General features: G+C 45.5%; 1 protein-coding gene across 2 annotated transcripts in view; it reads right to left on the bottom strand.

Moving 5' to 3' along the window:
- MGAT5 (alpha-1,6-mannosylglycoprotein 6-beta-N-acetylglucosaminyltransferase) overlaps positions 1 to 26717 on the bottom strand; it is a 341991-nt gene extending 315274 nt beyond the window's left edge. Inside the window, exon 1 of one of the 2 annotated variants that reach the window (XM_043573265.1) lies at positions 26308 to 26717. The gene's annotated coding sequence lies outside the window, so the exon portion shown is untranslated. The remainder of the gene's footprint in view (positions 1 to 26307) is intronic. The other variant, XM_043573264.1, reaches the window with a different exon arrangement.
- Positions 26718 to 27476: the final 759 nt, after the last annotated feature.

Genomic DNA, 27476 nt, shown 5'->3' with positions numbered 1-27476 from the left:
CCTCTTGCCTCCTTGGCCCTAGTGGTGATACTGGTTCTCCCCTACTGGCAGTCCCTGGGTGCCTTATCAAGTCTGGCCAGCACCTCTGTGACTGACTGTCCCTTTCATTAGTCTTCATTCAAACCATGTGGGGTGAATTCTGTTTCCTGCCAGGAGCTCTGATACTGGCTCTCACTCTGAACACAAATTGCAAGTGAGATGAAATGCAAAGATGTGGGTCAATAAGCATGTGGAGGCCTTTCTATGAGTTTGTTAACCAGGTATATGCACTAAGCTAAGAAGAGCTGATAAGGCAAAATCATCATCAGTGTGGCCTTGAACCTAACTCCTAATCCAACCAGAGGATAGCAACCCCAAGATATAGGGGTAGGGTCTGTAGAGTCTCTACAGTAGGTATGCAAGGATTTTTTTTTTTTTTAATTTCCCTTGTGCTTTCCACTACCTGCACACTAATAGGAAAAGGAACTCTGAGGCGCCCAAGGAACATTTCAACCTCCTTTGGGGAACACAATCAGCAAGGAGGATAATGATAATAGCTACCTGTCACGGACCTTGTACACCTTTCACAACAGCCCTGTGAGGAGGCATTCTTTGTCTCCAACTGACAGATAAGCACACAGATTCAAAGAAGTTTACACAGATAAGCAATATGCCCCCCAAGAGCCCCACACCCCAGATGGGCCAATGCTGTTCTTTCCTCTCTACTGCACCAGTTCTTAGAAGAAGGAAATAAGGATACATGGTCTCCAAATTACTCCTGAACTGGGCCTACAGGGATCAGGCTCCCTAGTTTTAGGCAAATCAAAAACACCAAAGTCTGAAAGAGAATTTTTAATCTCAAGGACTAGCTCAGAATCTAGCTCAGAAATTGTAATGAGAGCTATGATAGAAGTGAAAACAATGTGTAAAATATGTCTGTATGGTGTAACACGTGCATACAATCCCACTGTAGATATACTGTGTGGATGTGTGGGTCTCTAATGACTGTTTATGCACAAAAATTGTTAGCAACAGTTATCTCTAGAAAAGTGGGAGAGCTCTGCTCTTCTGTGCTGTTGGAATTTTCTGCCATGAGCATAAAACTTAATTTCTTATTTAAACAATAAGGAAGGAAGGGAAAGAGAAGGAGAATGGTTGATCTGAACATACAGACCAATGGTTCTCAACTTGGGCTGCACACTGGGTTCACCTGTAATCACTAAGGTCCCACCTCCAGGAGTTCAAATTAATTGGTGTGGGGTATGGCTTGGGCACTGGGAATCACCAGGCAATTCTAATGGGCAGGTAGAGCTGAGAGCCACTCCACCAGTCCTAGTCTGTTAGGGTAAAATTTAAACCCCAGGAGAAGAGGAGGGTCTTAACTTTTTGTATGCCATGGACCCCAATGGCAAACGAGTGCGACCCCTGGACGTTTGAATAATTCTTTTCAAAGGCATCAAATGAAATTCAAAGAATTTCAGAGTAAACAAACTATACTCAGATTTAGTTATCACACTAGTTTTTAACTGTGATACAAAAATGGGTGCTCTTTATCAAGACACCAAGTAACAAGATCTAATAGCAGCTGTTATCTATAATCATTTTGAAGTAGTGAGGAGTGTAATAATATTTGGGGATATCTGCAATCACCAAAATGTGACATGAACTTACTGGTGACGAAATCAGGATACTTCCATACATTTTTTTTAAGTATTTATTTATTTATTTATTTATTTATTTATTTATTTATTTTATTTATTTAGAGATTGCACGAGCAGGGGAGGGGCAGAGACAGAAGGAGAGAGAGAGAATCCCAAACAGGCTCCACATTGGCAGCACGGAGCCCCCCATGTGGGGCTAGAACTCTGGAAGCATGAGATGGTGACCTGAGCCGAAATCAAGAGTTGGATGCCTAACCGACTGAGCCACCCAGGCACACCATGTCAGGATACTTCTAATACTACTGTGGTCTGTTGCCTATGTTCACAAATGAATAAAATGCCGAATTCCAGTTAGCATTCATTATGCATAAAGATGGAATGTGTTTCCCTCTCAACCTCACAGATTCCCAGGAATAGAGGGGGAAGGGGAGGCACTGTTACAACAGAGTTCCAGGAGCCATTCATCCCAACATCAGTTCTATCACCAGGTGAAAGATCTCAAACAGGAGAGAAGGGGGGAAAAATGCTAATTTCCAGGAGAGGCTGTTCCTTTCTTTTTTTTTCCTAACTCTGTTAGGCTCCTTCAAGCCATGAAAACGGTACATTTCCTGGAAACTAACTCCACTGTATATTTTAATTACAGCAATATTTTTCGAGTACCACTTCCTGTGAAAGGATCTGTTTCTTCCACTAAAAAGATTCAACTGTTTTTATCTTCCTCAAGACATCCATCACATGAATGTCAATATCTTGGGATTTAAAAGGAGGTTTTCGAAACTTTCTAAGTGTTTAATCAATTGGTTCCTTTTCATACACTGCTACGCTGCCTGCATAGAGTCGGAGTGCTTTTTTTCTTTAAACTGAAATTAGAATACCACTTATTATGTCTTGAGTGACCATTATACTTCAGGGACAGTGCTAGGCTCTCTTCCTGAGTTAGTTCTGATGCTCACGACTGGGTTGTACTACTACTAGCCCACTTACTAATACAAAAGTAAAGTGATTAGGAATTTCAAAACAGAGCCTGATGTTATCATAACTCTCTTGGGGTGGGGGCAGGGGCGGGGTGGGGGGAAGCCCCAAATACATTAATATCTGTGTTGAAATTCCAGTTATAAATGAAAAGGTAGTCATTTTTAACTAAACAACAAAATATTTTCCTGGGGTAGGAAGGGACCTTCACACCCAATTATCCTAGCAACAGACAGGTCACCTATCCCATTTGTAAGAAGTGAGCATGCACTCCTAAGATATGTTCATTCATTTTAAAATAATAAACATATATATATTACTAACACCCAGGCCCTTGGTTTTAATGAAAAAAAATATATAAGTTAAACTTTTCACATTTTTTCCCCATACCCTAAGGGTTATCCTGAGTCCCAGATTTTGGAAATCACTGGCCACCTGGAGCTCACAGGCCTATTCTTCTTCACAACGTTTCTGAAGACTCCAGAATGATGTTTAAACTTCTGCCATTCTTCCTCCGTTCTTGAAGGAGTAACAATACTCCAAATAAATGCAGAGAGAAGCACAGTCAGATCCAGCAAGCAAGCACATGTCTTCATGCAGAGGTAAAGACCTGGCTTTGGGGACAGGCACCCAGCACTCCCCAGGGCCTGGCTACAGGATGTCGCAAACAGGCTGGGGAGGGTCTCCTGGCCACAGACAACATGATGATCTCCAAACAGGAAGCTTCCTATTCCAAAACCACACTAGGGCTTTTGAAATGACCCGACTCAAACATGTTAATTCAAAATATTCTCAGAACTCATTTCCTTTGATTTAATATCTGAAATGGGGTTAGGGGTAGGGGTTAACATTACTTTCTCTTCTGCCCCCTATGAAATCGGTTCCTTATGAACACATTTAACGACACAGGGGCAGGTTCATAATTAATGAGTTGTTTCAACATTAACACCATAAAAGAACTTGGGATGATGCCCCAAACTGTCCTTAAATCAGAATAAAGGCTGGGGCAAGGAACACACCAAAGATCATGAGGAAAACATGGACTGGCCCACATCATGGACACCTTTAATCCAGCCCCAGAGGAAGTCTCAGAGATAATGCCCTTTGTTCTTTCTTATCCGTCTCTTCCGTCAGAGTGGCAGTCCACTAGAGGCGAGCCTAAGAGGAAACTGGAGGTGGGGTGGGAAGTGTCAAGGAGAAAGAACTAGCATATGGAGTCCTAGCACATTTAAGGGACTTTTGCATGTATCATTAATTCCTTTAATTTCCCCCCAAACCTATCATATAATCACCCCTCCAGTTTTAAGATGAAACAGATGTCAGAGAGGTGAAGCAACTTGCCCAGAAGCACAGAACAGCAGAGTCAGAATTAGAAGCCAGGTCACCTTGGCTCAGGGCCAGTCTCTTCCTCCATGCCCACCCCCTCCCCTCCTCAGATCTTGTGAGCCAGTCTCAGCTCAAATTTCAATTGCAAGGAAAAAGGTATCCCAGGTTCAAAACGAAACAAAACAAAATTTCCCTAAGTCATAATCTCTTGGGGAGAGGGGAGAACATCAGTGAATATCCAGAAAGTCAGAAAAAAAATGGGAAAAAAGATCCAATTTAAAAAAACAAAAACAAAAACCCAACCCCCCAAAAACAGGTTTCAGGGGTGGAAATGAATTCTAGAAACTAGTGATGTTGGTGGGTATTCAAGTTCTACGAGGAATGTTGAACACATAGTTTGTAGTCACTTAAAAAATGTGGTCTGTAGCACATAAGGGGTTTGCAAAGAGCCACTCACTCCAGGGAAACCTTATGCCCTTCTGGTAGGTATCCACCCTTACTTGGTCAACCAGAAAATGGTGACAGAGACACAGGAGACACAGAACTTCTGTTTCAGCAAGCCATGTGACCTGCTCTTCTACATGACTTCACCTCCAAACATGACTATCCAAGGACCTGTCAAACTGACCAAACCAGTAGTCCTCACCACTACTTTGGTCACCTATCCCATTCGTAAGAAGTAAGCATTCACCCCTAAGATTTGTTCATTCTATTTAAAATAATAAACATGTATATATTGCTAACACATAGGCCCTTGATTTTAATGGAAATAAATGTAAGTTAAACTGTTCACATTTTTTTCCCATACCCCACGGGTTATCCTGAGTCCCAAATTTTGGAAATCACTGGTCTGGGCTTGCAACGCAGTAGCCACCTGGAGCCCAGTGACCTTCACCTTCATTCCACCTGAGCCACATCCCTGATACCTTATCCAGGTCAGCTGTCTTGGTCTCCACTCCCAACACTGATGGCCTGCCCCCACACCTAAGAGTTCTGTTTCCATTTTCTAGGGCTCAGAGCCGACCCCTCCCAGATTCCCCTACCTCCCTAAGCCATTTATTACCAAAGCCCTCTCTTCCCAAGTCCTTGTCTTCCCACTCTCATCACCCAGCAAAATGCCCAACAAACCTGATCTCACGCAAGAGTCTACCTTCTCTTCTGTACTCAGGCAGTTGAGCAGTACCAGAAAAAGGAGATGAATACACAGAAAGCACATGAACAGTGTTACCAGGTGACTTCACGCTCCCATCCTCCTCAGCTCTTCTGACACCAGAAACTCGGGCTTTTTCTTGTCCTCAGGGCGCTCCAATTTCCCTTTATCCTCAGCCAACGATTCCAAACCAGCACCCCCTTCCCCAGGTCTATTTCCAGAAGCCTGCCTGACTTGCTTCATCCATCCACTCAACATTCCTTCATTCATTCCAACAGTGCTCAGTACTGAGCACTCCCTGTGTGTCGTGCTGTTCCCATGCTGTTCCTGTAGGAGAGAGAACTGAATTTCACAGTGCTAGCATTCTGTCAGTTGTTGGGAGGTGATGAAAATAAAACCATTACATAACAGGGAGCGGGCAGGGGCCAGAAAAATCTGGTCGTCGGATGTGACCCACTTTGCTTCCTTCCCACCTCTCCCCTTTCCAATTTTTTTTTTATTGAGACAGAAATCACTTATCATTGAATTAATCCTTAAAATGTACAATTCAGTCGCATTTAGTACATTCACAATAATGTGCAACCTCCACCTCTGTCTAGTTCCAAAACATTTTAATCATCTCAAAAAGAAACCCATTAAGTAGTTACTCCCCATTTTCCCCTTCATCCCAACTCCTGAAAACCACTAACCTGCCTTCAGTCTGTCTAGGGGGATTTACCTTTCTGGATACTTCCTGGCTGACGACAGATCTGCTCCTCCAGATTTCTTCCCTCCAGGCTTCCCCCTTCTTATTCCTTCCCCTCCCCCTTTCCTCTTTCTCCCCCTACCCACAGGCCTCTTCCCTCCTCCTGCATGTAATGATCCTTCACCTAATGCGGTGGTCCTGAGACCCCAGACCAGCTCCTGACTACATCTTCAAAATCCCCTTTTGGGGCGCCTGGGTGGCGCAGTTGGTTGAGCGTCCGACTTCAGCCAGGTCACGATCTCGCGGTCCGCGAGTTCGAGCCCCGCGTCGGGCTCTGGGCTGATGGCTCAGAGCCCGGAGCCTGTTTCCGATTCTGTGTCTCCCTCTCTCTCTGCCCCTCCCCCGTTCATGCTCTGTCTCTCTCTGTCCCAAAGGTAAATAAACGTTGAAAAAAAAAAAAAAAAAAAATTTAAAAAAAAAAAAAAAATCCCCTTTTGAGCTGGCTCTTTCATTCTTTAAAACCACCTTGACCCTAAGTCCTCCTGCCCTCAAGACAGCTCCAATACCCTCCCTTCTCTTCTCAGCCTCTGATTCATTTGGTGGAATTTGCAAAGGTCTTCAGAGATTTCCACATTAAAAACTTAGGCAGCCTCATCTCACCAGAGCCCTTTGGTCATGTAATGCATGTGGACTTTGGTAACTGTGACTTCTCTGTGCCTCACTTTGCTCAGCTGTGAAATGGGGATCAGAACACTTACCTCATAGGGCTTCTATGAAGAAGAAGAAAAAGTACCCAAAGTGCTCATAAATATGCCCGACACCCCGGAAGGGCTCAAAAAAATGTTATCACTACAATGAGGATTATCCATCTCATAAAACCCATGTTCTGCTCTGGCAGGACCAGGCCTCTCTAGATATTCCCACAGGGTTTCCTTCTGGCTTAGCCTCCAGGGACTGTCTCTCCCAGGGTAACACTGTTTTCAGGGTGATGTCATACACTCTCTAGGCTTTAACCACCACCTGATATGAGCAATGCCTAACCCACACTGACCCCGGTCCTTAGCCTCCCAGACTCAGCCCAGCTTTGCACTCCTGTGGAAGTACCTAGGATGCCTTGAATTTACCATGTCCAAAGATAAGAGTCACCCTCCCCTCTCACCCCTCCAGCCTCCTTTCTTTCCCTGCACCTCCACTTCAAGTTGCCATGATCCCTTGCTGAGACCACCACAGGAGCTTTTCCCCTGCCCCAACCTCACTCCTGTCCCTTCCACCCCTCACACTGCAGCCAGAACACCCCATCTGAAAATCAAAATTGCCCACGTCACTCCCTTGGTTAAACCCTTTCAGGAGCTCTCCACAGTTCTCAGGAGCAAGCCCAATCACCTTCCTAGGGAAAGCCCCATCTCCAACAGCCTCTCTGCCTTGCCCTCTAGAGGTGCTCCAGGAACAGCTGACCACTGAAGCAATGCCGGAGTTATCCCACATTATCTCTGAGAGTTATCTCCCTGCCTGGCATGCCTTTCCCACCTGATGTCCCCAAATTCGGCAGCACATTTTTCAAGGCTCAGTTGAGGCATCATCTGCAAGGAAGTTTTCCCTGATGCCCCAGATTAGACAAAGCACTCTTTCCACCTGACAATGCCCACCATTAGGTGTTTATGGATCTGTCTTCCTCTTGAGACTACAAGCTCCCCGGAAGACCCTATTGATTCTCATCCATCCATCGATCCATCCACCCACCCACCCACCCACCCATTCAACAAAAACACCCCAGAGCCTACACTAATCCAGACACTAGGAATACAAGTTAACAAGGCAAACATGGTTGCTGCCCTCAAGCAGCTGACAGTCCAGCAAAGGTGACAACAAGAAGGTGTGACGCCCCACCCCCACCCCCACCACATACACAAACACACCACAGGAGCTACAGTGTGGGTTCTAAAGCCAGGTTCCCGAGGTTCAAATCCTGGTTCCACCACATGTTAACTGTAAAACCTGGACAAGTTACTTCACTTCTCGGTGTCACGGTTTCCTAATCTCTAAAACTAGGACAATTGTACCTACCTTACGGGGTTTTTGGGGAGATTAAAAGAGCTAACAGATATAAATCAACGGGAAGTATCCATAACTCCCAGGCACATAACAAACACTGATAAGACTCAGCTGTTCTTATTACTATGGGAACAAGGGGAGGGTTTATGAGAGGCTCCCACTGTAGACACAGGGTCAGACATTGCACTCACCTTTGTGTCCCTATGCCTGACCTCTAAGTACTCAGTAAATGTTTGCTGAGCCCTACAAAGACGGTTTGGTGGCTCAGCATCAAAGACTTATAGAGCTGGAAGTCACGCTGGAGAGCATCTGACCCAACTTGCCCACTTTTGCAGAAGAGACAGGGGCTCACAGAGCTAGTTAGTGGCAGGGAAAGCATGAGTCCTCAGACCTCTGACTTCCCAGCTGATCTTTCCTCCTCCATTTCCAGAAGACCCTCGTTACCCAAGCCAGCACAGCTGTTCTGCAGCTTCCACGATCTGTCACTTGCCACAGTAGAAAGGCTGCTGTTTGCTACCTAGGCCACTTCATTTATCCCCTGCTTCCCCTTCTCACAGTTCTCCTCCAGCCCTGTTTTCTTGTTCGTCTTGTGATCTGTAGTTTTTACAGTCTGGATGTTAGAAAGACAACAACCAGAGATTGCTGTATTCTTCAGGGAGCAGCTTAAACAAATCACAGGAGCAGGTGCAAATCCCTGAGCCCCCTGCCCCCCAATGTCCATCTCTCCTGGCCCACTGGTCACTCCTGATGGCGGAAGGCTTCATCACCGAAGGTTTCATTTGTTCACTCGGGGACTGTCTTTTAGGGGTGTTCCAAGGTTCAGAAGGCAGAGCCCCAAGGCATTTGGATGTAGAAGGAAGGCCAAGTAACAGCTCTCAATTGAAAGTCAAGTCCCAAATTTCCGACCACATACCTCTTACCCATCCGCCTGCAGGGTCTAGGTTTCCAGCAGTGCCTTTGAATGGCATGTCATTCTTTGACACCGCTGACTTGATGAATGGCAATCCGGCAGGACTTTAGGGGCCTGGTGTTTACAGAACTGCTGTTAGGAAACTTTTGCTTTCACACCTCAATGGGCCTAGAAGGCAGCAAGAGAATATGACATAGGGAATAAATAATCCTGGGAAGCTATGTGATGTTCTCTATTACTTTTCATGGTTGGGCTGTAATGTCAGTTATAAGTACCTTGAGCTTCATTTATCTTTGTGTCTGCACCTCTGCTGAGTGTGTTCACATGTGTGTGTCTGAGGCTCACAGAGGCACAGAGGCTCATCACAAGCCGGAATGTCCAATACTGGCAGTGCTATATATTCAAGTGCTGGGATTTCATTTTAACATCCCACAGTAATGATTATCCCACACAAATCTGCCTTGATAATAACAGTCATGGACAGAGTGCTAAAAACAGGGGTAGTAAATTTCATCTACACACCTCACTATGGAAGAATCTACTATATCACTCTGTATCATCACAGCTACTGGCTATGAAGATGTTTGCCTGGATATGAGAGTTTATGAGTCTCACTTTATCTTTCTTATAAATGCTAAAGCAGACCCCTTCTTTTAAACAAATAATGGAAAACCACTTTTGAGGAAGAGAAAAACCATCTGCCTTCCCAAGAAAACCCTTTCTACATTTTTATATGAAAGAACATCCCTAGGAGACATTTCTCTTGCCAAAGGGAACTTTTACCTAGCCTCAGAGGCATTTCTCTTTGGCTCTATACCTAGCGTAAAACTCCTCTTTAGAAGGTTATTCAGTGTATGCCTGACCAACTCATCTGTAGATGAGGCAACCTGATCTAATACATCTCATGGAGAACAGGCAGGCCTTGGAACCAGAGCCCTGAATTAAACTCCCAATCTGCACTTTATTAGCAAGGGGGCCATAACTACCACGGATGCCTATAATCCCAGCATAATCATTACTAGCATCCTCTTTTACACTCAAAAGTGTTCAGATTTGGATGATAAAATAATATAGCCACCTGACAATCATGTGAGTCACTGCAGATGAGACATTTAACTTCTCCGAACCTCGTTTCACATTTGTTAAATGAAAAAAAGGGAATCTAATTTACAGGACTGTCATCAGCATGAAATTAGACAATATGCTCCAGGCTTGGTTCCCAGGAGTGCCTGGTATTTCCCCTGAACACCAGCTAAATGCTCAAGAGGTCTACTTTTAGAGGTATTACTCTGTATGGGAGGTCCTCACCTTCCGATTGTCTGTTTGAAGACTGCACATAGATGTTCCACTTTTCATTGTGATAAGATCTATGAAATGGTAACAGGATCTATCTGAACCCAGCAGCTGCACATTTAACTCTGTCATTCACCTGACCAAGAGATGAATCACTCATGGATATTTAAGTTCCTGTCCTCCATGTCTTTTGCATATTTTTGATTCTTTCCACAAAGTCGGGATTAAGATCAAAATTCATACTACACCAGACCAAGTGAATGGGGCTCAAAATGGGAGGGGAGAAGTAAGAGAGCCTTCAAAATGAGCAAAAAATCACCACTCCTCAGCCAATGAAGTTGGTGAATTTCCTGCTTTCTCAAACTTTTCCCCAAAAGAATCCTGGCCTATGGATCCAATGTAGGGCAGTTTCCTTGATAAAAGGATCTGAGGTATCTCACTTTAAAAATCAGGCCGGGAGCGCCTGGGTGGATCAGTTGGTTAAGCATCCAACTTCAGCTCAGGTCATGATCTCACAGTTTGTGGGCTTGAGCCCCCATCGGGCCTCTGCAGTCAGCTCAGAGCCTGGAGCCTGCTTCAGATTCTGAGTCTCCTTCTCTCTCTGCCCCTCCCTCACTCATGCTCTTGCACTCTGTCTCTCTCAAAAATAAATAAACATTAAAAATAAAATAAAATAAAAAATAAAATAAAATAAAAATCAGGCCAAATGATGGATCTAGAGGGTCTATATGCCAAGCAAAATAAGTCAGTCAGAGAAAGACAAATAACGTATTTCATTTACTCGTATGTGAAATTTAAGAAACAAATGAAGAAAAAAAAGAGAGAAACCAAAAAACAGACTCTAAACTACAGAGAATAAACTGATGGTTACCAGAGGGGAGGTGGGTGGGGGCCCAGATGTAACAGGTGAAAGGGACTAACAGCATACACATCATGCTGAGCACTGAATACCGTAGAATTGTTGGCCACCATATTGTACACCTGACACTAATAGAACACTGTATGTTTAGTATATTGGAATTAAAATAAAAAATAATAAGCAGGCTATGCATAAAAACTTACTTAAAACTTAAAAAAAACAAAATTAGGCAAGATTGGTACCCCCAATCTTGCATATAAATCTACAGCAGTTGGTAGCTCACGATCAATAGAATGTTATTGTTCCCTTTTCCAAAGAGACAGAGAGAGTGAGAGAGACGCTGTCACTTCATTAATAAGTTTGTTACATACACGTATGTTCTCCTCAGTCCGACACGACAGAAACGTTATCAGGTAATGGCGGGGGGCAGGGGTAGGCAGCTCCATGAGAAATGTGAGCAATCACTAAACCCACAGGAAAAAGGAGGTTAAAAATTTGAAACTACTCAGTTCCAATCTTCAGCATATGTTTTTCAAACAAAGAATAAAAAAATGTTATTCCCATTACTATGTAATATGGCTGTCCAGGATATTAATGTTGTATGCGTGAAGATTCCTCCCGACGCTCAACTTCTAAAAAATTAGAAAGGAAATGTTCAGCATTTTCATGCTCTAAATATAGACTTAGAAGCTGTGAGAGGAAAAAGATGCACATGGCAGCACAATGACTCTGTGTCTGGAGGACAGCAAAGAACAGTGCAGTGGGCTCTTCCATGGCAAAGTCATTTCCTACTGAGAAGTTTCCAGAAACAGAAAAAGGTTGAGGCCATTCCCAGAAATCCAGTTACAGCTACAGCACAGCACCCTCTAAGGCTGGGCTCACTGGGTGGCAAGGCAGCAATGAGACCATCCATGGAGCTTCTACCTGGACCCCAAACCCTAACTTCTAGGAAATGCCCCTCCCCCACAAGCCATACAGTAACAGAAGAACACCCCTGACAGCCATTTGTGCAACACATTTCTTAGGCAAGGGGCATTTCTTAGAGTTGTGTCGTGATTATGTAACTCTGAAGCAGACAAAGAGGAAGACAGAAGTTCTTATGTACATAGGGAATTTTCTTGCGGAATGTCTGTGGTTTTTCTCTACTTGAAAAACTGAACCAGAAATCACACTTCTGTTTAGGATTCAGATAACCAGTATGTTCTGGCTTTAAATGCATCACGTACCTTGTACTGATCAATACAGCCTTGCCAGAGGAATGTTCTGACAAACTTGTCTCCTCATGTCTGATAAAAGAATGAGCCAAGGGTGAATCAAGCTCATTCCTTTGACCAGGTCTGGTCTAAGAAGAAAATAAGCCAATTGGAGATAAACCCACATCCCTTCCACACCCATATCTGGCAGTCCTGGGGAAAGGCCATGTTAAAAGGCCTTGTCAACTACCAAGATACAGAACAGAGAGGACAGCGACAGCACCATCCAGAGCACTCTACCATTCTACACTGGGATTTCCACACCATCAATCCCCTTGGCAGACGGGGGAGATCTATGGACCCCTTCTCAGGACTTTTTAAATGCATAAAATGAAACACACAGGATTAAGGAGGAAGTCAATTATATTTAAATACAGTTACCAAAATATTTTTTCAGTTGTGATATAATAACACATATGCTCCTTTATTCATTCATTAAATAACACTATCTAGCAGCAGGTGTAATAGCCACCATAGTTTTAAAGTCATAATGAGTACTGATATTTTCAGATATCTGTCAGACATCTATGATATGAAAATACTGAATTTCTACGGGTGACAAAGTCATAGACAATACCAATATTACTGCAATTTATAGCCAATATTCAAGAGCTAAGGACTGCTCCATTTTGGTTAGAGGTTAGTGAAAATCAAGATGTGAATATTTTCCCATGAAAGTTCACAGCTTGAGCTTGAAACCTGACAGAGTGGACTGCAGTAGTTCATATGAAACTTATGTGATAATCTGATTTCATTCTCTATTCCTATGGCTCTTCCACAGGAGAGGATGATGAGGAGACCCACAAGCAAGCCCTGGTCCAGCAGGAGCCAGAAACCACAAACAGAGCAGGTGGAGGTGGGGGCGGGGGGAGGGTCTGCACCATGGAGAGTCCACCATCCACAGACAGAAGCAGTATGGGGCCAACATCTCTATTCCTTTTTTCACAGTCAGCTACACAAAAGGCAGGAGACACATTTTTTTTTTTCCTAAATGGTTAGTGCCAAGAGTATTTAATTCAGTTGAATCATTAGGCTACAGGAAAAAATGACTTTACAAATGACTTCTGCTAGTGCTGTGTTCTAAACTCTATCAGCCTTAAAGTCCCCAGCTTATACAAACTTCTAATATCCCTTTACTAACTGAAATCAAATTCTTAGATAACCTTCCTAAACACAATTTCAAACATATACTTGTTGCCCTAAGGGTAACATAAATGAGAATAAAAGGAAAATAACTGATAACAAACCTAACGTGTATTTCCATATGCAATTAGTTGGGCAAGACAAATCTAGAAGGCATAATGGGGTCATTAGATGCTTGTGTATTAGTGTCAAATAAAAAAAAACAAATGGGTCAGCTACAAATGTGGACTGACACGGGTAACATGGTGATGCCATGGGTGGTATGTTTTTCCAAAATGGAAAACACCTCTTGGTAAATTTCCCAACAAAACAAAGCACAATCCTTCTTCTTCAGCTGAGAAAGTCAATGCTAAGTAAAACATACAAAATGTTCTTTGTTTTCTTTTAAAATAGGTTTCTAGGTTCTGGTAGTAAACAGGCTTTGTTGTCCATGACTGTCTCATAGTGGGACATGGGATACATTTTGGAGTGCAAGATTGTCCTACCCATCATAGATGGTTAGCATCCTGGGTCCCCACCAATAAATGCTAGTAGCACTCCTCAATTATTAACAACCAAAACTACCCCCAGAAATTTCTAAAAAGCCCCCCATAAGACTCCCTGGAGCTAGCCCAAATCCACAATGCAATTTCCAGTTCTGGCCACTTCTGGGTGATGTCAAGCTGGGCCACTGAAGAGATACTGCCCAGGAAACTGGAATTTGTGTTACAAGGGAAAGACTAGTCTTGCTGGGTGGCTTCCCCTGTAGCTAATGAATGCTATTACCAAGAGTCCTGTCCTTGGGACAAAAAAAACAAAACAAAACAAAAAAAACACAAAGCAGGGGGAGAATTACGATGGACTGTGGCCTCCTGCTCCTGGAGCCCTAATGTGAATTCTCCACTTTTATTGAAGCAAGCTCCATCAGGTTTCTGTTGCCAGAAGGGTCTTACTAATAACAACTGTCCAACCACCCACCTGAACTAAGGGAGGCAGCTAGGATCAAAATACTCAGGAGAGGGGCGCCTGGGTGGCTCAGTCTGTTAAGCATCCGACTTCAGCTCAGGACGTGATCTCACGGTTTGTGAGTGTGAGCCCCGTGTCCAGCTCTGTGCTGACAGCTTGGAGCCTGGAGCCTGGAGCCGGCTTTGGATTCTGTGTCTCCTGTGCTCTCCCATGTGTTCTCTCTGTCTCTCCCAAAAATAAATATTAAAAATTAAAAAAAAAAAAATTCTCAGGAGAATCTATTCTAATGTCAAAGAAGCTACCTCATTTGGGGGACATTTCTCAGATTTTACGTAAACTCTCCATGCTATAGTTGAAGCTCATTTGTTTTGATTTCTTTTTTACTGCCAATAAATAAGTGAGCCAGTGACCATTCTTCACCTGGCATTTCAGATTCTAGAAAGATATATCCAGATCATTCTGAAACCCTTCCTGCCTCAGCTCCTTCTCATCAATCACGTTAGCCCTACAACATAAATAACACTTTTGTCCTTCCTTGACAGAGTTGGAAAATGTAAGTGTGAGAAAAATTTGGCCTTTAAGGGCCCAATGGGGGGGTCTGAATGAAAAAAAAACACTTTTTTCCCTAAAGTGTTTCCAACCCCAAAAGTCCATGATTTAATGTGTTTAAATTGTATTATGCTCAGGAATAATAGCACCCTAATTCAGAAATGTGGCAATAAGGACCAGTTGCCAGAAAGGTGTGGTGAAAGAGGCCAGGATCACTGTTTCTCTACCTCTTCCACTAATGGACTCCATTATATTACCAAAAAAAAGCACTGCTGCAATCTAATGAATAAATAACTAGCACTTGAATGGAATTTGTGTCCATTTTAATTCCAGCTAGTTTCCACAAGAAAGCCTCATTTACATTTGAAAAGGGGGTAGGGGGTGGATAATATTTCTTAAAATGAAACATTTTATTTATTTATTTATTTAAAATTTCTAATGTTTATTTATTTTTGAGAGAGAGAGAGGGAGAGAGAGAGAGACAGAGCTCGAGCAGGGGAGGGGAGAGAGAGAGGGGGAAACAGCATCCGAAGCAGGCTCCGGGCTCTGAGCCATCAGCACAGAACTCGACGCGGGGCTCAAACTCACAGACCGTGAGATCATGACCCGAGCCGAAGTCAGATGCGCTCAACCGACTGAGCCACCCAGGCGCCCCATAAACGAAACATGTTAGAAATGGTTAAAAAGTTTCCTATATAACCCAGTCGGGTATAATGTTAAATCACAAAAACTTAATTGTTGAATCTAAATTAATAGAAAAGAAAGTCTGAGTATGACCCAGGAAAAGAAGTAGTTTTCACATGTGCCAGATTTGTTTAGTGTAACCTGCAGAAGAGTATCAGGAGAGCTAAAGGTCACCTGAACAGTGTCTTCTAAATGGAGGTTTGCAACTAACTGATGGGTTATGAAATCAATTCAGTGCAAGGGTCAGAAAACATTTTCTTCAAGAGCCAGGTAGTAAATACTTTAGGCTGTGCAGGCCAGATGATCTCTGTCACAATTACTCAACTCTGTCATTGGAGCTTGAAAGCAGTGACAAAAAATACATGAACAAATAGGAGTAGCTGTGTTCTAATAAAACTTTATTTACAAAATAAGCAGCAGGCCATAGTGCTGTCTCCTGACCAGCACTTTTTAAGTGAATGGAATGGAATGGAATGGAATGGAATGGAATGGAATGGAATGGAATGGAATGGAATGGAATAGAATGGAATAGAATAGAATAGATCTTTTCTAAGTTTATTTATTTATTTTGAGAGAGACAGACAGTGCAGGAGGGGCAGAGAATGAGGGAGAGAGAGAATCCCAAGCAGTCTCTGTGCTGTCAGTTCACAGCCTGATAACAGGACTCAAACCCACAAACTGTGATATCATAATCTAAGCCAAAATCAAGACACCAGGCCCCCCTGGAATAGAAAACATCTGAGGACATCAGTGGCAGGGGAGTAGCTACCGTTTCTTGAAACTCTCCCTACTGTTATATACATGTATATGTGAGTTAAGAGTTAATATGTGTTTATTACTGTAGGTTGGGTCAAACTCACTGTACTAGAAGTAACAAATACTTAGAAGAGGAAAAGCAAGTCTGCTTCGGACTTAAACTGATAAGAATTTAAAGGACATTCAGGTGAGAAAGAAAGAAAGAAAGAAGGAAAGAAAGAAAGAAAGAAAGAAAGAAAGAAAGAAAGAAAGAAAGAAAGAAAGAAAGAAGGAAGAGAGAGAAAGAAAAAGAAAAGAAAAAAGAAAAAAAGAAAAGATAAAAAAGAAAGAGGGTAGATACAATGGGCAAGTTCTCCAGCCTAAACTATAACCTTAAAAGAATATTTTAAAATGTATTAAATGTGTTACAAGAATATTAATTAGGGGTGCCTGGGTGGCTCAGTCGGTTAAGCGTCACACTTCAGCTCAGGTCATGATCTCACAGTCCGTGAGTTCAAGCCTCACATCGGGCTCTTGGGCCGGACAGCTCAAATCCTGGAACCTGCTTCAAATTCTGTGTCTCCCTCTTTCTCTGCCCCTCCCCCCCAAAATAAACATTAAAAAATAAAAATATTAATTAGTTATGAGTAGTCCAAAATGATATTCAAACAGACATTAAAAATACTTTTTATGCTATTCAAACATCTGAGACGAGGGGTGTATCAGTTAGCAGCTGCTGTATAACAAAGCTCCCTAGAACTCAGTGGCTTGAAACAACAATCAGCGATTATTTCTATAGCTCTACAGGTCAGCTGAATGGTTCTGGTGATCTAGGACAGATTCACCTGACCTTGCCAAGGCATGTTCAGGAGACTCTAAGCACCCAACAGTTCAGCTGGAGGCTGGCTGGTCCAGGATGGCCTCAGCTGACACAGTTTGGCTCATCCCGTGTGTCTCTCAGAACTCTCCATTAGGCTAGCCTAGGCATGTTTGCCAGGTGGTGGCAGGGATCTAAGAGAGCAAGTCCAGCTGTGTAAAAGGCAATCAGAAACATGCAGGCTCTTTTAAACTTGTTCACAGGATATTTGCTAACATCCCACTAGCCAAAGCATCACATGGCCAATCCCAGTGGTGGGGGAGGGAAGAAAAGGGGACTATAGAGTTATAAGGCAAAAAGTGTAGAGACAGGGAGGCCATTAACTGGGGCCATCAGTGCAATTAATCTACCACAGGCAATATTTATTGTCTGTTATCATGTTGGCAGAAGCAGAGAAATTTGACATTATTTTACATTTCCCTTACCATTTCTCATTTTGTTTTTCCATTATCACTTCTGAGGCAGAAAGACAGAGTGAAAAGAACACAGACTTCACAATCAGTGAGATCCACTTTTGCATTCTGGCTTCATGACCCTGGGCAAGTTTCCTTAGTACCTCAGTTTCCTCACAGAAGTAGGACTGGTGATAATTACACAAGGCTGGACACATAAATGTGCATAGCTCAATGTCCAACCAAAGCAGGACTCAAATCCTAAATACAGTGTTTTGCAAATAGCTGACTTTAATATATTCAAAAAGATGAGGGGAACTTGCCTAAATTTCCTATGACAGTAAAGTTCCTCAACAGAAAGAAGGAGATCTACATAAACAGTAAAACAAACAAACAAACAAAACAAACAAACAAACAAAAAAACACAATTCTTTACAAAGAGTTTAGAGCACTGTGGGAGGCAGAAAAATGGCCCCAGAGACGTTCACGTCCTAATCCCTGGAACCTGTGAACACACTACCTTACAGGACACACAGGATTACCTTAAGGACCTTGAGATGAGATTATCCTGGATTATCCGGGAGGGCCCAATCTAATCACATAGATCCTTAATATCAGAGAACCTTTCCCAGCTATCATCAGAGAGCCAGGTTGATGGCAGAGGGACAAGGACTCAGCTCAGCATCACTGGTTCTGACCGCGGAGGAAGGGGGCACAAGCCTACGAATGTGGGTGGCCTCTAGAAGCTGAAAGAGGCAAGGAAGTGGATTCTTCCCTAGAGTTTCCAGAAGTGGACACTTGGTCTTAGCCGAAGGGGCCTGTGTTGTCTCTCTGACCTACTGAAATATAAAACAATAAATTTGTGTGGCTTTAAGCCACTAAATTTGTGGTTATATATAGAAAGATTGTGTAATCTTATAATCTTCATACTAAAGGCTGACGATGAGGAAACAGAAAAGTCTCTCTCAAAGTCACTGGAGTGGGAGGAAGAAACCGGAACTCGGAGAACACTAACCAGGCATGGCATCAAAAATGGAAAGCTGTATCTGATTCTGTTTTAGGGGCAATTAGAGAAAAGGCACTATGATAGAATAAGCAACTCATTATCATGGAAAACACTTTACTGCAGTCTATAGGAGAGTGTAATAAAATCATTAGCCATACAATCTCCAAAGACATCCTAGCTCCAGCTGATAAGCCTGTGCTAGGAGAAAAACAGTATTAACAAAATCCTTCCACACCAACTTTCTGGAGACTTCTTTTAACTGAGGGCTACTCCAGATCTGCAGCTCCAATCTGACCACTCCTACTTCTTGTTGTAGATAACAGAACAATGAGGCAAAGAGTGCTAACAGCGTAGACATGAATACACACACAATTTCACACAGTAGTACCAGTTTGTTGGGTTTCATGAGCCCAAGAATTGTGCTCTCACTATGGAAAAAATGTCCACAAAAAGTCCTCTGATTGATTTAAACAACAGAACTGTAAACAAGCACAACCAAAGAGGCCCTCAAAACTAGGAAAACACCTAGAATATTAAGGACAGATTAAGGAAAGAAGAGTTAGCTAAGCATGCTGAACCCAGCCAAGAAGGCATACTAGAAGAATCCCACGTATGTAGGAGAAGCTAAGAGATGCCTCGTATGACACATGAAGAACCAGAATCACAGAACGTTGAACTGACCTGCATGGAGACAGCCGGCTAACTGCAGACAGGCCCGCCTGTCACGGTAGAAGTTAACCCAGGATGCCAGGATGCCCAGCTGATTATGTGAGTGGCCAGGGGCACAGGCCTTGTGGGAGGGTGCCTTCTAGAGCTCTGTACTCCTTTCTGAGAAGTCCTTGAGGCTAGATGGATTGTTTTTTTTAGCCAACCTAGGAAACAACTTTCCCTTTCTGAAGCTTATTGGACCTCAGAAAAGCAAGTAAGAAACAAAAAAAGGAATGGTGAAACTATAGAAGAAAAATGGTAACATTCACCTAAGAGAATTACATCTGTATGTCCTAAATGATGGCTAGTGAAAGATCACCCACATAATGTCCCCTTGGGAGGCCCTTCCCCTCCAAATCCCCACTTAGTTCTGCCTCTAACCCCAGTGGCTCTGAAAAATTACAGGAGAGGGGGTGAGGGAAATCCCACAGAAATAGGAAAGAAATATCAAGAAATGCACCGAAGGAACACAGAAAGATCCTACTTAGCATGAGGCAGAGGTGGAGCTCTCCTAAAACACATAAGAGAAAGAGTCAGTCATGTAGAAAACTCACTGGCAGGAGCACTAGTAAATTAAAAAAATCGGAAGTGAAAATAACAGATGGTTAAAAAAAAAAAAGGACCTACAAGGAGATTGATATCAAACTGCCTGTTCTTTTAATGTAGTTGTTTGGTGGGGAAGCTGTAATGAACGTATGTACACAGAATTTGGCCCAGCTTGTGGCAGGGTAAATCCTTAGCCTCGTTCCCCAGGGCACCGTGCCACATAACCACAGAACTCCGCGAGCCTGGTCATCTTCTGCTCTTTGAATCTCAAGTTCCCAAAGGAAAAAACAGCTTCACTAGGGGAAACAGGTTATTTCTAGGCGGAGTAGTAAGGACCAAGGCTTTTTATTTCTAAATATACAAAAATAAACATCCCAGAAGAATAGTGATAATAGAGGGTTGGTTCCTCTTAGGTAAGCATTTCAACTGTCTACTACAGGGAGTCTACCAGCAAAAGCAAAAACAACTTGAGTTTTCCTCCATCTTTTTTTATTCAGTAAGGGAATTTTCTTTCTTCATGCCACACCTCCTTTGCCATATGTATGGGATTATACAACGTTAGGACTGAACAGAACTTTGGAGCTCATTCAATCCCCTCTTACTTCTCCACAGAAGAACTGAGGCCCAAAGTGGTCACAAGGGCTGACTTAATGTGTTCTTCATTTGCATACTGCCTCCTAACTGAACTTAACTCTTCTGTGTGGCCCTGACCAGGCCTAGACTTTAAACTCCTTGAGCACCTAGGGACTACTTATTAACCAGAAACACTCAGAATCTGGAACAGGCAGGAGCCCCGGGATGCCCAATGCAATGCTAGTCATATGCAAGGAATAAAATGAAAGGAAATGGTGCTTGCTGTTGCATCCAACTAGAAGATTCCACCAAGTATGGTAATTCCAGTGGTCAGAGGAATATTCTTCAGGGCCTCAGCAATCCTTCCAGGAATCCACAGACACTGTGGGATTGTCCTCATGGGCCCTTTATTAGAAGCCCTGAGGCCTCTGCCAGGTCACCCCTTGCCTACCCCATGCTCCTATAGAATGGAGATCAATGCTGAGTGGGGCCAGAAGCCCTGAGACACACATAGACAGAGAGACAGAAACAGACACACACACACACACACACACACACACACACACACACACACACAGAAAAGGAGAGAGAGTGAAATGTAAAATCGATTCCAGACTGTATTCTTAAAATGTCAAACTTAACATTCAGAAAGGAATACCTCACTTAAAGGTATAAGTTGCTCAGATTCTCCCACGTGGGGATGGTAAAAAGATGTGGACATACCACCTGCTCCCCACCAGATTCCAAGGTGAAGTCGGATGTGTGCCTACAGGGGGTTCTAGGAGTGGGAGAGACAGATGTCAAACGACAAACTATCACATTTGCTTCCTGAATCATTTCTGAAGACAAAGCAGGTACACATCTGTTATCAGTTGTTATCAATTGCTCCTATAGACCAAAGGTCAGAAGTGAAACCCAGCTTTGTCACTACTGCCCACTGGCTGATAAGCCCTTCTCCCTCTGCACCTCTATGCCCTCAGCTAGAAAGAGAAGGAATCAGGAGGGATCTCCCTGAGCTGCTTTTCAACCCCTGAGTGTCTAAGCTTCCTCTTGGCTTTGGTTGGAAAGCAAGGGCTGGCTGGAACAGGGTGAGCTTGCTAGCCTTAACTAAGCATAGTGCAGCTAATATGGACTCCGGACCTAGACCACCTGGGTTCGAATCCTGGCCCAGCCACTTGCCAGCTGTATGTGACCTGGGCCAGGTTTCACGACCTTGCAAAGGTCTCAGTCTCCCAACATATAAAATGGGAATAACAATAGTATCCACCTTACTGTCATAGCAAAGAATAAAGGAAATACAAAAGAAACATTTGCAACCATGTCAATTACAGAAGGTAATTTTTTTTTTCATCCCATCTCTATTTTCTTGCTCACCTCTTCTTGACACTTCTCCACTAAGACACATAATATCTGATGATCACCAACACAACACACTTCCATGGGTGGACTGAGACATGAAAGACTATTATACTTCCAAAACTATTATAGTGGAAGACTGTTCTGTGTAGGATACTTATGAAAAGCATCTCACCAGCATGACAGGACTTAGAAGCCGTCTGTGCTCAGAACTACAACACTAAGGACTGCAGCTTAGACAGGAGTGGGTGGGTGGCACACGTTCCCTCCAGGGCCAGCCACAAAAATCACAGAGGGATGCAAAAGTGACGCTGTTATTCTATTCTAGGGGTAAAAAGTGAATCAAATGCAAACACCAGTATTTAACTCCTGCAAGTAATAAAGTACTTAGATACACCTCACTCCTAAATTCATGCCATGGCCAACAGGGTTGAGAAATACTCCTTAGCCATCGTATATAACCTCCCCAGCTGGGGCCAAGGTCCAGCAGGCCTTAACACAAGCATCGAAGGGTGGGGGCGGTTTACAGGGAAAACCCCACCAAACCCAGCCATGAAAGCTGATCCCCATGGCCTGTCCAGATTTTTCAGACCTGACAAACGGCCTCGACAGAAAGGCTCCTGTTCTCTTTGCAGAAAGTTATGTGTTCAGACAAGACAGCTCCGGGATTTTGAAGAAATAAAGTGATTCTTCCAACCCCTCTCCTGCACACATACAGCTTTCCAGATGTGACAAAGTCAGGGAAACATGAATTTAAGCAATGAAAGAATAAATAAATAACACAGCCCAAGTGGGCAAACACAGCTCAAGTCCCCATGCTTCCAGCCAACAGAGAACATGGTTAAAAGCACTAAGGCTCCTGGGACCCAACTTGGCGACCTTCCAAGAGCTATTAGTTTGCATTAACACACTGAAAGAGAAGGTCAGATAAATTAAAAGTGAGAAGGTAATTTTGAAGAAGGACGTCTTTATACTCAGCACCGGCACAGGGCATGGCTCATGGCAGCTGCCATATAAACACTCAATGAACACACCTGCAGCTGGCAGAGGTCACACCATGCTCAGATTTTTGATGTTGACACAAGATGCAAGATACCACAGAGACAAGACTTAGATTAGAAACTCTAAGGGGCACCGGGGGGGCTCAGTCAGTTAAGTGTCCGACTTTGGCTCAGGTCATGATCTCACGGCTCGTGAGTTCAAGCCCCATGTTGGGCTCTGTGCTGACTATTCAGAGCCTGGAGTCTGCTTTGGATTCTGTGTCTCCCTCTCTCTCTGCCCTACCCCCACTAGTTCTCTCCCTCTCTCTCTTTCTCTCTCTCAAAAAAAAAAAAAGTATTTAAAAAAAATCTTTAAAGAAAGAAACTTTAACAAGGGTCGGCAGATCTTTACTCAATTTCAAACAAATTAGAAAGTACAATTATCTTCTGGATATTAGGAGTGACTCTATACTTCAAAGCACTTGAGAACTTTCAAGGCAGCTTAGTAAAACTTGCATTGACAAGTACCAGATTTATTTGTGACCCAAACCTCTCAACTGTCACCCACAATGGCATCCTCCCCCAATATAAAATTATTCCCTTTCTTTTTTAAAAAGTACCTGGATTCTGGAACACATACATCTTCCTTCAGCCAAAACTATCAATTAACTGATCACCTGACACAAGGACCCTTTCTCAAACTTTGACACTCATCACAATAAACCCTCTGAGACAAAGCTCCTGGCAGTATATGCTTTCCTGATATTTACTACAATGATATCAACAAAGAAAGCCACCCCCCACCACCACCCCTCCTTGCTGGGCCCAGAAGGCCGAAAGACACAAGGAGGAGGGAATAAAATGAGTACCCACTACTTTTTACATCTCTTGGCAAGGAGCAGGGCAACTACCCACCTGGATGATCACAAGTGTGAGAGAGGACATGAACCTCCCAACCCAAGTCTTATGATGACCGCTCTATGCAGTTTTCTGGACATCTCTGCTGCACATACCGGTCACTGTCTGTCCCCTGCCAAAATCAATCTGAGGGTGACTCTGCAATGACTTAGATCCCAAGCCACATGGAGCATTTGGAAAGGTGGTGTTAAGTGAGGGACATCTACAATGGACCCTGAGGAGCCACACTTCTAAGGGAGGAACCAAAGGCCTCCCCTTGGGCTAGAATCACAGGGGGACTAGCATTTCAATGCTTTTGGAGGCCAGCTGGGCAGAAGGCTGGCTTAGTTATTTTTAAACTGAGAAATTGAATGGGAAGGGAGAAAATTTGAATTCCTGTGCTCTCCTGAAATGAGGTCCCTTCCAGCTCCAAGATGCTACTGAAGAACATTGCATAGGCACATACTTCTTTATGAGAATGTACATATACATACATACGTGTGAGTGTGTATGTCTGCTCTATTCACACTTGGAACACAAAGTGCTTGAAATGTGCACTGCTGGGATCACAAAGCCCCTGAGCTGCTTTGCAGCACAGCTGGAGCACCCAGATGCCACTGACAGATATGGGCAGAGTCTGAGCCCCCAGTCTCCCGCCATCGCAGTCTGCCTTAACACCAGCCGGCAACTGCTCCTGTAGGTGCAAACCCCCAAAGCCCCAACCCAGGCCTGCAGACTCTTTTCTCCTAGTGATTCTGGTCACAAGTGTCCCAAACCCAGGCAAGCTGGAACAAAGGTGGAGACCAAAGGAAAAGCCAGCACCCAGCTCTGCCAGAGTGTGGGTGTCAGGCAGAGGCACTCACTTCTCCTCTTGTCGCAGCACCTAGAAGGGGCAGAAGGGTCACCCTCTTCACCCTCCTCTATCATGGCCTTTTTCAGAACCTCTCCACTTCACTCCGACTACATTGAGTTGGTAACTGGAGAAAACTAAAAAGGCCTCTAGAAAATGGAGCGTCACTCTAATCCTGACAAAGTTAAGGTTGCTTACCTCAGCCCTGAACAAGAACAAGAACAAGAAGAATTTGTAGGAAAGCAGGAAGTGGGGGTGGTGGTGAAAACTCATTTATTAAGTTAGATCTGTGATGGGCTTGCCCATCGCGAAAAACTGTTTTTTGATTTCTTGAATCAAAACAAGGCAGGTCTGATCCTGCGTCAAGGATCAGGATAAGGGTGATGCAGTAGCTAACATGGTGGTGGGTGGGGAGGGGGTACTCGAGGAGTAAAACCCAGCCAAGTTGCTCAGGTCCTGATAATGAACACAGGCAGGGGCACCAGCCCCCCACTTGCCTCTCTTTACAATGAGATCCTGCTGCTCGTGCTCGAATCTGAATTGTGTTTCCAGGTGCACGGGGCCATCCCACCGAGCCCGGTACAAACCTTAGCCTTCCCCTCCCCAACTTCACAGCTCCATAAATGCCCAACCTTCCCTAAACGGGCGGCCACAGCCAGGTGCAAACAAACTGTGCCCTCCCCTGCGCCGGGCTTGGCAGTCAGAACCAGGAGCACCGGGCTCTAGACCCCGACCCCGGCATCTGAGAACCTCAAGCATCGCCTGGTTCCCGCAGAGCACCCCGCTGGCGCTCGCAACGCGGCTGGACAATGCAAGCGCCACCTCTTCCCTCTTGCGCGCGGTAGCTACGAAACCACGGCTTTGTGTGTGACAGTAAGTGTGTGCGCGAACGTCCCCGGCTCACACACCCCCTTCCACCCAGTCTGCTCCCTGAGCGAGGTCCGCGCGCTCAGCGAGTGCATAGAGAGCGGGTCCGACCGCACCGCCAGGCCTCTGGCCTCCCAGCCTCGGACCTGGCCTCGGGGAGAGAGGGATGACATCCACACCCCCGTTCCCAGCCGCGGGGGCGGTCGGCGCGAGTAGCGTCGGGAGCTGAGCAAAGGCTAGGCAGGGGCCAGGGGCACCAAAGGGCTACAGGCGGGCGCCGCGCCCCCCACCCACGCGCTCGGTCTCCCCCAAGTTAGCTCGCAGCCGACCCGGAGGGGGCCGGGGCGGCTCGCGACTCGGCAGGAAGTTCCCAGGGCCGCACTGAGCATGCTCTCGGGGAGTGTGTGCGCGGGTGTGGGCTCTGCGCTCCCCGCAGCCTCTTCGGCCAGGCAGCCTGGCGGAGCGCGCGGGTGGGATCGCGGGGCCGGCGGCCGGCCCCTAGGGGTGGGGGTTTCCTCGGGCTTCCTTGGTCCCCCAGCCCGGAGGAGCTCCGGCCGCCGCATCCCTTCTCTCCTGGGCCTGGGGCCAACCTCCCTTCTTCCTCTCCCCTGGCCGGTGGCGGAGCCCGCCCTGTGCGCCCGGGTCCCGGGGACCCCAGCTCGGCCCACACCCGCAGCGCGACCCCACCAGCCTCCTCCGAGGTCCGAGCGCCCATCTGCCATCCCCGGCAGCTCGCCTCCGGTCCGCGCCACCAAAGCCTCCTCTGGTCAGTCCTTTTCCCAAAGGGCCCTGGGGGGCCTCCTGTCTCCCCTGGGGAGGGCTGCCCCGGGCAGGTGGGCGCCTCAAGGCGCGTCCCCGGCTGCACTCCCGGGTCCCGCAGAGCGGCTGCAGCCAGGGCACCCACGCAGGAGGCGGGCGGAAGCCCCTGGCCGCGCCGCCCTCGGTGCAGGCTCTCGCCGCCCGCGCTCAGCTCCCCGCGCCCTCCGTGGTCCCCTCTGCGTGCATCTCTCCGCGGGGATGGCAAGCCCGACGCGATCTCCCCGACCCAGTAGCTCTCACCTCCTTGTTGAGCAGCAGCAGTAGCAGCAGGGAGCTCCCGCCTGCCGCTGTCCCCGCGGGGCCCACGACACGGCGGGGCACGGGGTCGCGGCGCCCCGAGCCTGCGGCGCGGCTACCTGGGTTGGATCGCGCCCGGGGCCGCCGCGGCTGCCGCCGGAGCCGCAGGGCCGCCGCCGAGCGGGCCGCGGCAGGGACGGTCTACAAACTCCCAGCCCTGGCGGGGCCGCGCGCGGCGCGTCCACACACGGCCCGGACGCGGCAGAAACACTCCTCGGGGGCTTAGCCTACCAGGGCGAGGGTCTGTCCGCAGTTTCTTCCAACACCCCCCTGCCTAACCTCTCCAACTTCTCCCCGCTTCTGGGCTCTCGGCTCCTGAAGGCAAGGATTCTGGTCAGAGACGTTGGGCAAACTCCCCGCCCTCCCAGGCAGAGCGCTCAGCCAATTCGGAACGCCCCAGCTTTTCAGGGGCCGTCTGCAAACTCTCAACTCTGTGGGAGAGGACTTCTAGCAACCTTTCAATTCCGCAGCCCAAAGGGAGAAAGGAGCGAGGGAGACAGGTTAATCGTGGCCATAAATAATATTCTAGGTTAGTGTGCAAATGTTCATATGACGAAGCATCCTCCCGAGTGGTGCAGTCCAGGGGCTTTTAAGCACTAGGGGCATTCCAGCAGTGAAGCCCAGTGAGGCAAGACTGGGGGCTCACCCATTTACAGGTGCATGCAACTTTAATAAATGTCCTGAGTCTCAGTGTCCTTTGCAGAATGGGTTATAGGTAGCCTTCTGAGTCTACCACTTGGTTTTTTTTGACCTTGAACAAGTCACTTAGCCATTTGAATTCAGCCTCTTTATCTATGAGCATGATGCTGCCTCAGGAGTCTATTTTGGAGATGAAATAAAATATGTGAAAAGTATTTAGGTATACTTGGCATATAGTAGGCGCTCAATAAATGAATCCCATCTCTCTTTCTTTTTCTTCCTTCTCTCCCTGGATTCTACAAACACTCCGGATGAGCTAACTGAACATTGTACTATTGTAAATTCAAAATGAAATAAAACACATCCCATGCCCTGAAGGTACCACAAACATTGACTGAGAAGACATATTAAATCCAACCAAACCCTGGGAGAGACAATGTTGTACAGTTGCATCGCTGAGCATTATAGATCAT

Source organism: Prionailurus bengalensis, chromosome C1 (assembly GCF_016509475.1).
Source record: "Prionailurus bengalensis isolate Pbe53 chromosome C1, Fcat_Pben_1.1_paternal_pri, whole genome shotgun sequence".
NCBI lineage: Eukaryota > Metazoa > Chordata > Mammalia > Carnivora > Felidae > Prionailurus > Prionailurus bengalensis.
Note: the sequence above shows the minus strand (reverse complement) of the source record. Positions and strands in the feature narration are given on the sequence as shown.